Genomic DNA, 12,718 nt, shown 5'->3' on the forward strand with positions numbered 1-12,718 from the left:
TCACCCCGAGAGCGCTGGGGCCATGGGCAGCCGTGGTTTCTAGAACAATCCCCAAGGTGCAGATGGTACGAGGGTCGGAGCAGGGCCTAGCGGTGGGTGCACGAGGGTGCAGGGTCCAAGGGGACAAGGCCAGGTCAGCTGGACCACGAACCCTGGGTGCTCAGACGCGACAGGCAAGGGGCGGCCCCCCAGGGGACTGCCAGCCAGCTTCCTGTTTGTGTGTGAGAGAGTGAGTGTGTGCTCACGCCTGAGCCACCGCCACACCCTGGTCCTGACCACACGCGTGTGCATGCCTGTCTCCTGTGTTGGTGGCACATGCCGGGTGTCTGAGGGGCTCTGGGTGGGCTGTGTGCACACCACGTGTGTCAGGGACCCCAGCCCCGGGCTCAGTCATGACGAGGTGTGTCCCCTTCTGAATGGACGTCACTGTGCAGAGCCCGGGTCCCGAGTTCCCTGAATGCAGCCCCGGCGCAAAGGGCAGTGCCTGAGACAGGCCTGGGGTCTCCGGGCTGATCAGGGCTCACACGGCCTCCCAGCCCCCTCACCTGTGGCCATGATGACTGACTGTGTCCATCTGAGCCTGTGTGCCTGTGCGAGCCTGTGTGAGCCTGTGAGCCTGTGTGAATCTGTGTGAATCAGTGTGTCTTTGAGAACCTGTGAGACTTTTCACACCTGTGTGCCTGTGTGGCCTTGTGAGCCTGTGTGAGGCTCTGTGCCTGTGTGAGTCTGTGCGATTCTGTGAGGCTGTTTGAGTCTTTGTGCCTGTGTGACTTCGTGTCAGTCTGTGTACCTGTGTGAGTCTGTGTGAGTCTGTGTGAGCCTGGGTCAGCCTGTGTGCTTGTGTGAGTGTGTGCCTGTGTGAGCCTTTATGACTCTGTGAGCCTGTGTAGGTCAGTGCGCCTGTGTGAGTCTCTGTGAGCTTGTGTGAGCCTGTGTTAACCTGTGTGAGTCTGTGTGGGCTTGTGTGACTCTGTGTTAGTCCTTGAGACTGTGTGAGACTGTCCGCCTGTGTGAATCTCTGTGAGACTGTGTGAGCATGTGAGTCTCTGTGAGTCTGTATGAGTCTGTGTGTGCCTGTGTGTGCCTGTGTGAGTCTGTGAGCCTATGTGAGACAGTGTGAGTCTGTGAGACTGTGTGAGGCTTTGTGCCTGTGTCAGGCTGTGCGTCTGTGTGAGCCTGTGTGAGCTTGTGTGAATCTTTTAGCCCTTGATCCTGTGTGGGTCTCTGTGCCTGTGTGAGTCTCTGTGAGACTGTGTGAGCCTGTGTCAGACTGTGTGAGCCTGTGAGCCTGTGTGAGTCTGTGTGAATCAGGTGTTTCGAAAGCCTGTGAGCCTGTTTAAGTCAGTGTGCTTGTGTGGGCTTGTGAGTCTCTGTGAACTTGTGTGAGCCTGTGTGATTCTGTGAGCCTGGGTGAGTCTTTGTGCCTGTGTGAGTTTGTGTCAGTTTATGTGCCTGTGTGAGTCTGTGTGAGCTTGTGTGAGCCTGTGAGCCTATGTGAGCCTGTGTCAGGCTGTGCGTCTGTGTGAGCCTGTGTGGGCTTGTGTGAATCTTTTAGTCCTTGATCCTGTGTGGGTCTCTGTGCCTGTGTGGGTCTCTGTGAGCTGTTTGAGGCTGTGTTGTTAGCCTGTGAGCTTGTATGAGCTTGTGTGAGTCTGTGAGCCTGTGTGAGCCTGTGTGAGCCTGTGTGAACCTTTGTGCCTGTATGAGTCTGTGTGAATCTGTGTGTGTGTTTGAGCTTGTGTGAGTCTGTGTTAGTCCTTGACACTGTGTGAGCCTCTCTGCCTGTGTGAATCTCTGTGAGTCTGCGAGTCTCTGTAAGTCTGTGTGAGCCTGTGTGGGCCTGTGTGAGCCTGTGTCAGACTGTGTGTCTGTGTGAGTCTGTGTGAGTCTGTGTGAATCAGGTGCCTTTGAAAGCCTGTGAGCCTGTTGAAGTCAGTGTGCTTGTGAGTCTGTGAGTCTCTGTGCCTGTGTGAACCTGTGTGAGTCTGTGAGCCTATGTGAGCCTGTGTCAGACTGTGAGCCTGTGTGAGCCTGTGTGAGTCTTGTTAGTCCTTGATCCTGTGTGGGTCCCTGTGCCTGTGTGGGTCTCTGTGAGACTGTTTGAGGCTGTGTGAGTCTTTGTGCCTGTGTGAGACTATGTGAGCCTGTGAGAGCCTGTGAGCCTGTGCCGGTGTGAGTTTGTGTGAGTCTGTGTGTCTGTGTGAGCCCATCTGAACTTGTGTGAGTCTGTGTTAGTCCTTGAGACTGTGTGAGTCTCTGCCTGTGTGAATCTCTGTGAGCTTGTGAGTCTCTGTAGGTCTGTGGGAGTCTGTGGGAGTCTGTGATTCTGTGTGAACCTGTGAGCCTGTGTAATTCTCTGTGAGCTTTTGTGAGTCTGTGTGTCCATGTTCCTGTGTGAGTGTGTGTGTGCCTGTGTGTAAGTTGTGAGTCTGTGTGAGTCCGTGTTCCTGTGTCAGTCTGTGGGCCTGTGTGGGCCTGTGTGGGCCTTCTGACTCGAGGAGCTGAGCCTGTTCTTCCAGCCCTTTGATTCTCTGAAACCTCTGTGTGTGTGAGGTTGTGTGAGTGCATATGTCTATGTGACTCTGAGTGTGACCCTCTGAGAGTGTGCCAGTGGTTGGCAGGGTGCCTTTGTGTGTGTGTCTGTGTGTCAGGGTGTCTGTTCATGTGAACACATGTTTACCTGAGAGGCCCCATGTGCCTGTGTGTGTGTTTGTGCCCATGGGGTCTGTGGGTATATCTCTATGTCAGCACCTCTGTGTGTACCCTGTAGTTTGTCTGAGTTTCTGAGTGTGTTTACGTTTCTGTGTGTCTCTGTGCCTGCCTGTGTCTGTGTCTCTCTACGTGTCTCTCTGTACCTCTGTGTCTCTGTGGGTCTCTGTTTGTCCCTGTGTCTCTGTGTGTGTCACTCTGTGTCTCTGTGCATTCTGTGTCCCTGTGTGTGTCCATTTGTGTGTCTGTGTGCCTGTGTGAGTCTGCATGGCCATGTTTGTTGGAGACTGTGTGTGTAAGGAGGGGCCGCCCGGTGACCCCGTCACTCAGGCCACACCCTGGGGGCCTGGGCCTGGCTGGGGAGGTGGGTGCAGGCACAGGCCTGGGCCCTGGCAGATGTGGGCACCCCCAGGTGCTCCTAGCCATGGTCACCACACGCTCGCTGGCCCTCCGGGGGTCTCAGTCTGCAGGACGATGGGACCAGAGGCCTCTTGTGTGTGGGGTCTCATGGGGCTTCCATGAGGCAGAGTGTGCAGGTTGACCGTGGAGTGGGCAGCCCCTGTTCTGGGCACAGCAGGGACAAAGGTTTGGTGGCAGGATGGGCCATGAGGGGCCGTGAGGCCGGAGCTGTGGGCTGGGTGGGACCAGGTCCTGGGCCAGGGGCTTCGTCCCTGGCTGGCCTGCAAAGCCTACTTCCCCAGGTGCTGGGCCTGTGGGGCTGTGCCTGGTCCCTCCTGTCCATGGGGCCCCCTCCACCAGGCAGGCCTCTGGGAAGCGGCCTGGGTGCCTGGTCACTCTGGCCCGGCCATGGCACAGGCTTGGCCACCTGGGGGGAGGGGTGCCCAGGACGTGGCAGGAGGATGGTCAGGAACCCTCCCCACCAGCTGGCCCAGCTGGGCCCCCTCCCCGCCATCCACAATGCAAATGCCCTGGGGCCCTGGCTCTGCTGTTTCAGTCTCAGGGCAGTGGGGCTTTCCACCCTGGGCCCCACCTGCTCTGTGGCCTGTCCTTGGCCCGTTTTTAGAAACATTTGCAAGTGTGTTTGTGCTGTGTGTGGGGCGGGGGTGGGGCACAGCCAGCACCCTTGGGGCTTGTTTCTCAGACTGGGCTGGGGGAGGGGAGCCCACATCCAGCCTCCCCAGGGGGGCAGTGAGGGTCCCGGCAGGACCCCAGGCAGTGTGTGGAGCCCAGGCATGGGTCAAGGCCTTGGTGGGGAAGCCTCTGTGGCTGGTATTCCCACCTGGGTGTGGCCCACGGCTCTGCCAGAGGGAACCTTCCAGAACCACAGTCTCCCTGGGCCAAGGGGACAGATAGAAAGTGAAGCTCAGTGACAACAGGCCCCGCCTGCACACTCACGTCCCACGCGTGTGCACCCACACACACCAACACACATGTGCGCACACACCTGCTGCGGCCCCAGCACTGACTGCCCAGGGGTCCTCACCTGGGCTCCGGGCGGCAGTGCAGTCCCCTCACCACGGCCTCATGCCTCTGACCTTGGTGCTGACCAGGGAGGCTGGAGAGGCCAAGGTGCCCGCTCGGCCAGCTTTCTCTGACCCCAAGTGCAAACCTCAGGGCCCACAATCCATTGTGTGCGTGTGAGTGTAAACATGTTGGTGAGCATGCAAGTGTGTGAAGGCGCATGGCGTGAGCGTGACCTGCAAGTGTAGTGTGTAGGTGTGTGTAGGTCTGTGTAGTATGTAGGTGTGCACAGGCGTGTGGGTGTGCAAGGCGTGTGTAGATGGGTGTGGGTGTGCACAGGTATGTGGATGTGCACAGGCGTGTGTAAATGTGTGTAGCTGTGTACAGGTGTGCAGTGGAGGCTCCTGGCCAGCTCCCCTCACCTTCCAGGCCTGGCTCATTGTCACCCCCAGGACAAGACCTCTGGCTCTCCTCCGGGTCCCTGCGCGCCCCTCAGCCCCCTGGGGGCAGTGACAGGGCTGGGTCGGGGGCCAGGCAGGGTGTGGCCTGTGCCACAGAGGAGACTTGCATTTACGATGTGAGCACCGTGCTGAACAATGGCTGGGGTGTCCTGGGGCAGGTGTGGCGCACAGCCCTGTGCTAGGGCCTGTGTGTCTGTGCACATGTGTGTCAGAAGGCTGGGGCTTGTGGAATTGCCCAGCTCCAAGCTGGCCTGGGCAAAGCCCCCAGACTCCCGGCCCCCAACAGAGGCTCCCACCCGAGGAAGGAGGGGTGGCGACTGGGGGGCCAAGGAGACCCTCGGGGTCAGGGCCTGGCTGGGACTGGGTGGGGGCCCCATGACTCGGCCTTGGGGGGAAATGGGGGCCTCAGGGCAGGTGGCCTGTGAATACACGCTCACCCCATTCACATACACACAGAGAAGCACACTGAGAGACACACACACTGAACACAACACCCACACCCACTACACACCCACAAACAAAATACACACAACACCCAAGCTCTCCCTCCCCCTCTCCCCACACACCCAGAGCACACGGACAGACTCACACACACAGGATGAACATATAGACACCCACACACTCACACCCACACACCTACACCCACACTCACACATTCACACCCACACTCACACACTCACACCCACACACCTACACCCACACTCACACATTCACACCCCCACACACTCACACCCACATTCACACACTCACACCCACACTCACACACTCACACCCACACACTCACACCACACACCCACACCCACATTCACACACTCACACCCACACTCACAGTCACATCCACACTCACACTCGCACTCACACCCACACACCTACACTCACACCCACACACCTACACACACTCACACCCACTCTCACACACTCACACCCACACTCACACACTCACACCCACACTCCTCCCTCCAGGCCCTTGGGGCTCAGGGAGCCCCACTGAGGCTCTCTCAGGCCCGGCCACTTCCTTTGGGGCCGAGAACCTGCCCAGGTGTCTGCATCCACCGGCCCCACCGCTCACCCGCCATGTGCCCCCGTCCTGCCTCGGGGGTCCCATCTGGGAGGTGGGCACGTGCCCTCCGCTCGCGGAAGGCCCACACACACACGGTGCAGGAGCCCGGGGGCACAGGTCAGCTGGCAGCTGGGAGCGGCCGAGTGAGCCCTGGGTCAGAGCCGGGGGCCTGAGTGCAGGTGGGGGCAGAGCGGCTCGGGGACCCACCTGCGCCTCCGGGGTCTGACCCCCGAGGTCTCTGGGATCCCCTCGGCCCTCCGCCCTGTGTGCTGGCGCCGTGCTTGCCAGAGCAGGCCTCCAGGCCTTGGCGAGAAACCCGCAGGCCTGTCTGGGCCCTGAGCACGGGGCTGGCAGAAGGGCCAGCGCCCAGGGGAGCCGGGAGGTGCTGGGACTCTGGGGCACTGGGACCCCAGCCCCGGGGCTCAGGCCTGGGGCTGGTGCAGGGTCCCCCTCGAGGGGCTGACAGCCAGGGGCTCTGGGCCGGCTGCCCTTGGAGCCGGTGCTCAGAAGCCAGCAGAGCACGGCAGCCAGCACAGCTCAGCCTGAGGACAACGGTGGTGCTGCGAGGCCAACAGGACGGGGGCTGGGGGCAACTTCCAGGTGGCGGGGGTGCCCTAGGGGGGCCTGTGCAGGGCTGGTGTCCGTGGGAGGCTCTGGCCGAGGCTCATCCTGCCCTGGCCCGGGAGCAGCCGGGCGGGATGGGGAATGAGGGCAGAGGAGCAGTGAGGTGGGGGCGGCAGGGCCGGGCGGGGGGCTGGGGGTGATGGTTTGCTCTGACTGAGCCCAGCTGCAGGGTGTGACCTGCTGGGACCCTGTCCCTCTGGCTGCATGGAGAAGGGACCCAGGTCCAGGCGAAGGCAGGGACATGGGATGGGGTCCTCATTTCACTGAGAGCTCAAGGAGGTCTCCCCCTTCTCCAACCCGTCACGTGTCAGCTGGGAACCCTCTGGAAGGAGCGGCGCCCTCAGCTGCTGTCTGGCTGTTGCAGAGCATAAGGCGCCCTTGAGTTATTCACCGGTTTTCAGAGCAGCCAGTCAGTCCCTGGAGCCAGAGGTCCCGTGTGGAGCCTGCACTGCAGCCCGTGTGCCCACATGAGCGCGGCCTCCAGCTTCTCCCCCAGCCACGCGGCCTCCTCGGCCACCACCCAAGATGCCAGCCAGGCCGCCAAGGCCAGGAGGCCCCTTGCTCCCGCCACCCTTGCCAAGGCAGCAGGCACCCAGGCCTCCACAGGCACCCCCCTCCAGTGGGCCAGTGACACCGTGGCCACCCAGGCACGGGCCCTGGTCGCTGTCCTTCAAACACCAGTGGTGGGGTCTGTGCTTCCTCCCACCATCCTGGGCCCCTGGGTGCTGCGTCCTAGCTGGCCAAGGGCACAAGGGGCCGAGCAGGACTCTGAGCCTCACATTTTCCTCTGGGGAGGGACCTGCCTGGGGGGCTGCTGGGGGCTTCCGTGGGGGCCCAGCCTGTGCACTCAGCGCTGTGCTGGCAGGGCCGTTGGCGGCCTGGGGGCTGCCTCGTCAGGGTCTCTGGGCCCCGAGGCCAGGCCGTGACCTGGGCCTGCTTCCCCACCCCCCACCCCCTCGCTCCCCACAGGCAGGTGCGAGGCCTGCTCAGTTTCTCCCCAGGTTACTCATTTGGGGCAAACTTGGCCCCGGAGGGCACATGCAAATGGCTGTTTGCTCCACACCGAAAAACAAGTCTCTCAGCCTCTGAGGATGTTTCCCGAAATAGCTTGTGCCGACCACCCACCTGCAGCTCCCCCGGTGTGGCGGGTTGGCCTAGGCCTCGGGGATCGGGGGGCCGAGCCGCCGGGCCCACCTGGGCCAGTGGCCGCCCTGCGCACGGCGATCGAGTGAAATACAATTGCTCTCAGCTTGCCTACACCTCTGTGACCCGGTCCCCCACGGGGCGACCCTCAGGCCCCAGCACTGGGGGCAGGAGCGTGCAGAGGAGAGCGGCCCCGTGGCCCAGACGCTGGCCACCCCCCTGGCCGGGCAGCCCCCCCCGAGAGCCCATGGGACCCCAGGGTGGCCACAGCCGCCGAGCCCCATCGACCTGCCCCTCCCATGACCCTGCCCTGCCCCGTCCTCATCCTACTGTCCACACGCGTCTCCCCTGCAGCCTCTGTGTCCACCGCTCTCAGACTCGCCCCCGTCCCCTTCTCCTGACACCCAGGTCTCTCCCTGTCTCTGTCTCTCTCTGGTTCTCTCTCTGTTCCTCTGTGTTTCTCTTTGTTTCTGTCTCTCTCTTTCTCTCAGTGTGTCTCTCTGTCTCTGTCTCTCTCTGTTTTTATGTCCTATGTCTATTTATTTCTCTCTGTCTGTCTCTCTGTGTCTGTCTGTCTATCTCTACCTCTCTGTCTCTGTCTCTCTCTGTGTATCTCTTTGTCTCTGTTTCTGTCTCTTGTTTTCTCTCTGTCTCTCTGTATCTTTCTGTCTCTGTGTCTCTCTGTCTCTGTGTGTGTGTCTCTCTCTCCCACTCCCTCTCTCTGTGTGTCTGTTTCTGTGTCTCTTTGTCTCTCTCTCTCTATGTCTTTATGTCTGTCTCTCTCCCCCTCTGTTCATCTCTGTCTCTCCCTCTCTGTCTCTCTCTCTGTGTCTCTCTATCTCTCTGTGTCTCTGTCTTTCTGTATCTCTATCTCTTTCTCTCCTGTCTCTTGTTCTCTCTCTATCTCTATGTTTCTGTGTCTCTCTGTCCCTCTCCGCCTGTGTCTCTGTCTGTCTATCTCTCTGTCTCTCTGTGTCTCTATGTCTCTTTCTCTCTCTGTTTCTGTCTCTTGTCCCCTATCTCTCCATCTCTGTGTCCCCTATCCCTCTGTCTCTGTCTCTCCCCCTCTGTCCATCTCTTTCTCCCCGTCTGCGTTTCTCCCTGTCTTGAGCTGGTGCATAAGGGGAGGATGTGAGAACCTGCACCCACTCCTCAGTGATCTGTGCTCCACGATCTTCAGGCAGTAGATGAGGGAGCTTCTCCTTTTGGAAGGTTCCAGCTGACCCATGAAGAAGGGAAAGAAGGGGTGGGAGCCCCCACCTGTGATCCCTAATGAGACACAGTCCTGAGGCCAGTGGCGGACAGGGCTACCGTCTGGAGTTTGCGGCTCTGGTGGGTGAGGCTGGGGCCAGGCTGGGCAGGGACGGTCACGGTCCTGACGCCCACACCCGTGGCTCCAGAGCACCCCCCAGAGGGCCCGAGGGTCCGAGGAGCTGGAGTGGCCCTGACGCCCGGAGCCACAGGGCAGTGGCAAGGGTCCGAGTGGGACCACCAAGGATGCAGGACTCAGTGTGGGAGATTTTGAGTGGCCGGGGTGACACTGAGCAGTTAGGAGCTGCCAGAGCCTCCGGGCCTTGGAGACTCGGGGTGAGGTTTACAGGTGAGACGTGGGGTGTCAGGGCCTGCGTTCAGGTGGAAAAGCCTGAGCGCACCGCGACCCAGGCCCCTCGCCTTCCTCAGCAAGGGTTTTCAGATGGACCCTGGAAAGTGCTGAGCGACACGGGGCGCGGGCGGAGGGACACAGGCACGTGTGCGATGTTGACACACGTGCAATGGGAGGCCTGCCGAGACAGCTCTCCCGGCTGCCGTGTGTGTTTGAAATACCTCTAGTCAGCAGGGTGGAAGTGCTCCTCTCTGCCAACAAACTCCCTCCCAGCCCTGCCACCCCTCACCCCAGGGCTCCCGCCTCCACCTGGACCCTCATCTGGACCCCCACCCCGAGCCCCCGAGGCTCCCACCTGGACACGCAGCCTTCACCCTGGTGTCCCCGCCCCGACTCAGACCCCAGGTCTGTTCCCCACGCAGCAGCCACCCTGCAGCTGGGCTCAGTCAGAGCAAACCATCACCCCCCAGCCCCCCACCCGGCCCTGCCGCCCCCACCTCACTGCTCCTCTGCCCTCATTCCCCATCCCGCCCGGCTGCTCCCGGGCCAGGGCAGGATGAGCCTCGGCCAGAGCCTCCCACGGACACTGGCCCTGCACAGGCCCCCCCAGGGCACCCCCGCCACCTGGAAGTTGCCCCCAGCCCCCGTCCTGTTGGCCTCGCAGCACCACCGTTGTCCTCAGGCTGAGCTGTGCTGGCTGCCGTGCTCTGCTGGCTTCTGAGCACCGGCTCCAAGGGCAGCCGGCCCAGAGCCCCTGGCTGTCAGCCCCTCGAGGGGGACCCTGCACCAGCCCCAGGCCTGAGCCCCGGGGCTGGGGTCCCAGTGCCCCAGAGTCCCAGCACCTCCCGGCTCCCCTGGGCGCTGGCCCTTCTGCCAGCCCCGTGCTCAGGGCCCAGACAGGCCTGCGGGTTTCTCGCCAAGGCCTGGAGGCCTGCTCTGGCAAGCACGGCGCCAGCACACAGGGCGGAGGGCCGAGGGGATCCCAGAGACCTCGGGGGTCAGACCCCGGAGGCGCAGGTGGGTCCCCGAGCCGCTCTGCCCCCACCTGCACTCAGGCCCCCGGCTCTGACCCAGGGCTCACTCGGCCGCTCCCAGCTGCCAGCTGACCTGTGCCCCCGGGCTCCTGCACCGTGTGTGTGTGGGCCTTCCGCGAGCGGAGGGCACGTGCCCACCTCCCAGATGGGACCCCCGAGGCAGGACGGGGGCACATGGCGGGTGAGCGGTGGGGCCGGTGGATGCAGACACCTGGGCAGGTTCTCGGCCCCAAAGGAAGTGGCCGGGCCTGAGAGAGCCTCAGTGGGGCTCCCTGAGCCCCAAGGGCCTGGAGGGAGGAGTGTGGGTGTGAGTGTGTGAGTGTGGGTGTGAGTGTGTGTGAGTGTGTGTAGGTGTGTGGGTGTGAGTGTGGGTGTGAGTGCGAGTGTGAGTGTGGATGTGACTGTGAGTGTGGGTGTGAGTGTGAGTGTGGGTGTAGGTGTGTGGGTGTGAGTGTGAGTGTGGGGTGAGGAGGTCTGTGTGGTCAGGGGCTCTCCTGTATACGTGTCTCTGTCGGGAGCAGGGTGTGAGTGTGTGAGGGGCTTGCACAGATGCCTGTGCCCAGCTCACGGCCCTTTCTTTCTCTCTGCATCACTTTATCTCCTTGATCTGTCCTCTCTGCACCTCTGTGTCTCCATGTTTCTCTCTCTGTCCAGGTCTCATGTCTCCCCTTGTCTCTCCCTGCCCCATCTCTCCCTGTCTCTGTCTCTCCCAGCCCTGTCCCTGTCGCTGACCCTGGTGCTGTCTCCCCTTGCTAATCCCTCCGTGTCCCTGTGTGTGGGACGTGGGTCCAGCCGTGAGACCTGTAGGCTGTTCCTGTCCTGGCCCGTGGCCCAGGGGGAAGCTGCTGGGGTCCCAGGGCGGTGCCTGCAGCCTGCCCCCGGCTGTGGGGCCTGGCATAGGGGAAGAGGAGGGACAGGGTGCATGGGGTCAGGGCCATGCGAAGTCATTGCTGGACCCTATGACGCCAGCTCCCCACCTGGGCCTGGCTTTGTCGCGGGCGCAGCCAACATGGGAGCAGCACCCTGAAGGGTCCTGTAGCTGGCAAGAGCCCTGCTGGCCCAACCTGGGTGGATGCCAGGATAACCTGTGCAGACCCTGGTAGAACCTACGCTGACCCTGGCCTGACCCTGGCTGACTCTGAGCTGACCCTGTTGACACTGCTCACCCTGGCAGAGCCAGGTTGAACTTTGCCTAATCCTGGCTGACCTTGGGCTCTCTAAAGCCTGACCTTGGTTGACCCTGGCTGATCCTGGATGACCCTGGACTGACGCTAGTTACACTGGCTGATCCTAGGCTGACGTTGGCTATTCAGGGTGATCCCAGCTGACCTTGGGAAGATCCTGGCTGACCTAGGCTGCTGTGGGCTGGTATGGCGTGGGGGCTAGGGCCCTCTGCAGGTCTCGGGGAACTTACTGCCCCCAAAGGGCTCTCCTGGGCCTTGGCCACTTGCCAGGCCCCAGGGCCAAGTGGCTAGGTCTCTCTTTTGGGACATGGTTCTCAGAACAGCAGTCTGGCTGGGACACCTGGGCTAGCCTGTGCTCGCAATGACTCAGCCTCCCGTAGGGCTATTTTGGGTGTTTCAGCAGGTGACGAGGCGCAGGAGGCTTGAGAAGAAAGAGAAAAACAAGAGAACACAAACACCATTGCGTCCCCCATCCTGCCTACACTCCGGCACCCAAGGCCTCCCCTTCTGGTAACCATGTGACTGGTGACCCCAATGTACTGGGGTCTGGCTCATGCAGCCTGGGCCCTGGGCCAATTTTCTTGCCATGAAGTTGGCCTGGCATCTACAAACAGCTATGGGTACTGGAAGGGAGGAAGCCAGGTGATGAGGCATCACCTCATTCTCCATCCAGTGCTCAGACCAAGAGGGTCTTGGGGCCCCTGGGAGGCTCTCCTTCCTCTGTGTGTAACTTCTTATGAGGGTCAGGACTCAGGACCACTGGGGTGGGAACAGGACTCAGGATCTAAGATAAAGTGATGAAGCCAAAGAATGAGGGCTCCAGGATGAATGGACAGAATATGAGGGCCTGGCTGAGAGAGGAGAGGACACAGTTTTTAGGACCAGGGCCCAGTGATCAGGACCAGGGCTCAGTGGTCAGGACCAGGGCCCAGTGATCAGGACCAGGACCCAGTGATCAGGACCAGGGCTCAGTTATCAGGACCAGGACCCAGTGATCTGGACCAGGACTCAGTGATCAGGACCAGAACTCAGTGATCAGGACCAGGACTCAGTGATCAGGACCAGGGCCCAGTGATCAGGACCAGGACCCAGTGATCAGGACCAGGACTCAATGATCAGGACCAGGACCCAGTGATCACAACCAGTGCCCAGTGATCGGGACCAGGGCCCAGTTGTCAGGACCAGGACCCAGTGATCAGGACCAGGATCCAGTGATCAGGACCAGGGCTCAGTGATCAGGACCAGGGCCCAGTGATCAGGCCCAGGGCCCAGTGATCAGGACCAGGGCCCAGTTGTCAGGACCAGGACTCAGTGATCAGGACCAGGGACCAGTTGTCAGGACCAGGATCCAGTGATCAGGACCAGGACCCAGTGATCACAACCAGTGCCCAGTGATCAGGATCAGGGCCCAGTGATCAGGACCAGGACTCAGTGATCAGGACCAGAACTCAGTGATCAGGACCAGGACTCAGTGATCA

This window comes from Aethalodelphis obliquidens, unplaced genomic scaffold (genome assembly GCF_003676395.1).
Source record: "Aethalodelphis obliquidens isolate GAN/ISIS:26980383/991018 unplaced genomic scaffold, ASM367639v1 scaffold21, whole genome shotgun sequence".
Classification (NCBI taxonomy): Eukaryota; Metazoa; Chordata; class Mammalia; order Artiodactyla; family Delphinidae; genus Aethalodelphis; species Aethalodelphis obliquidens.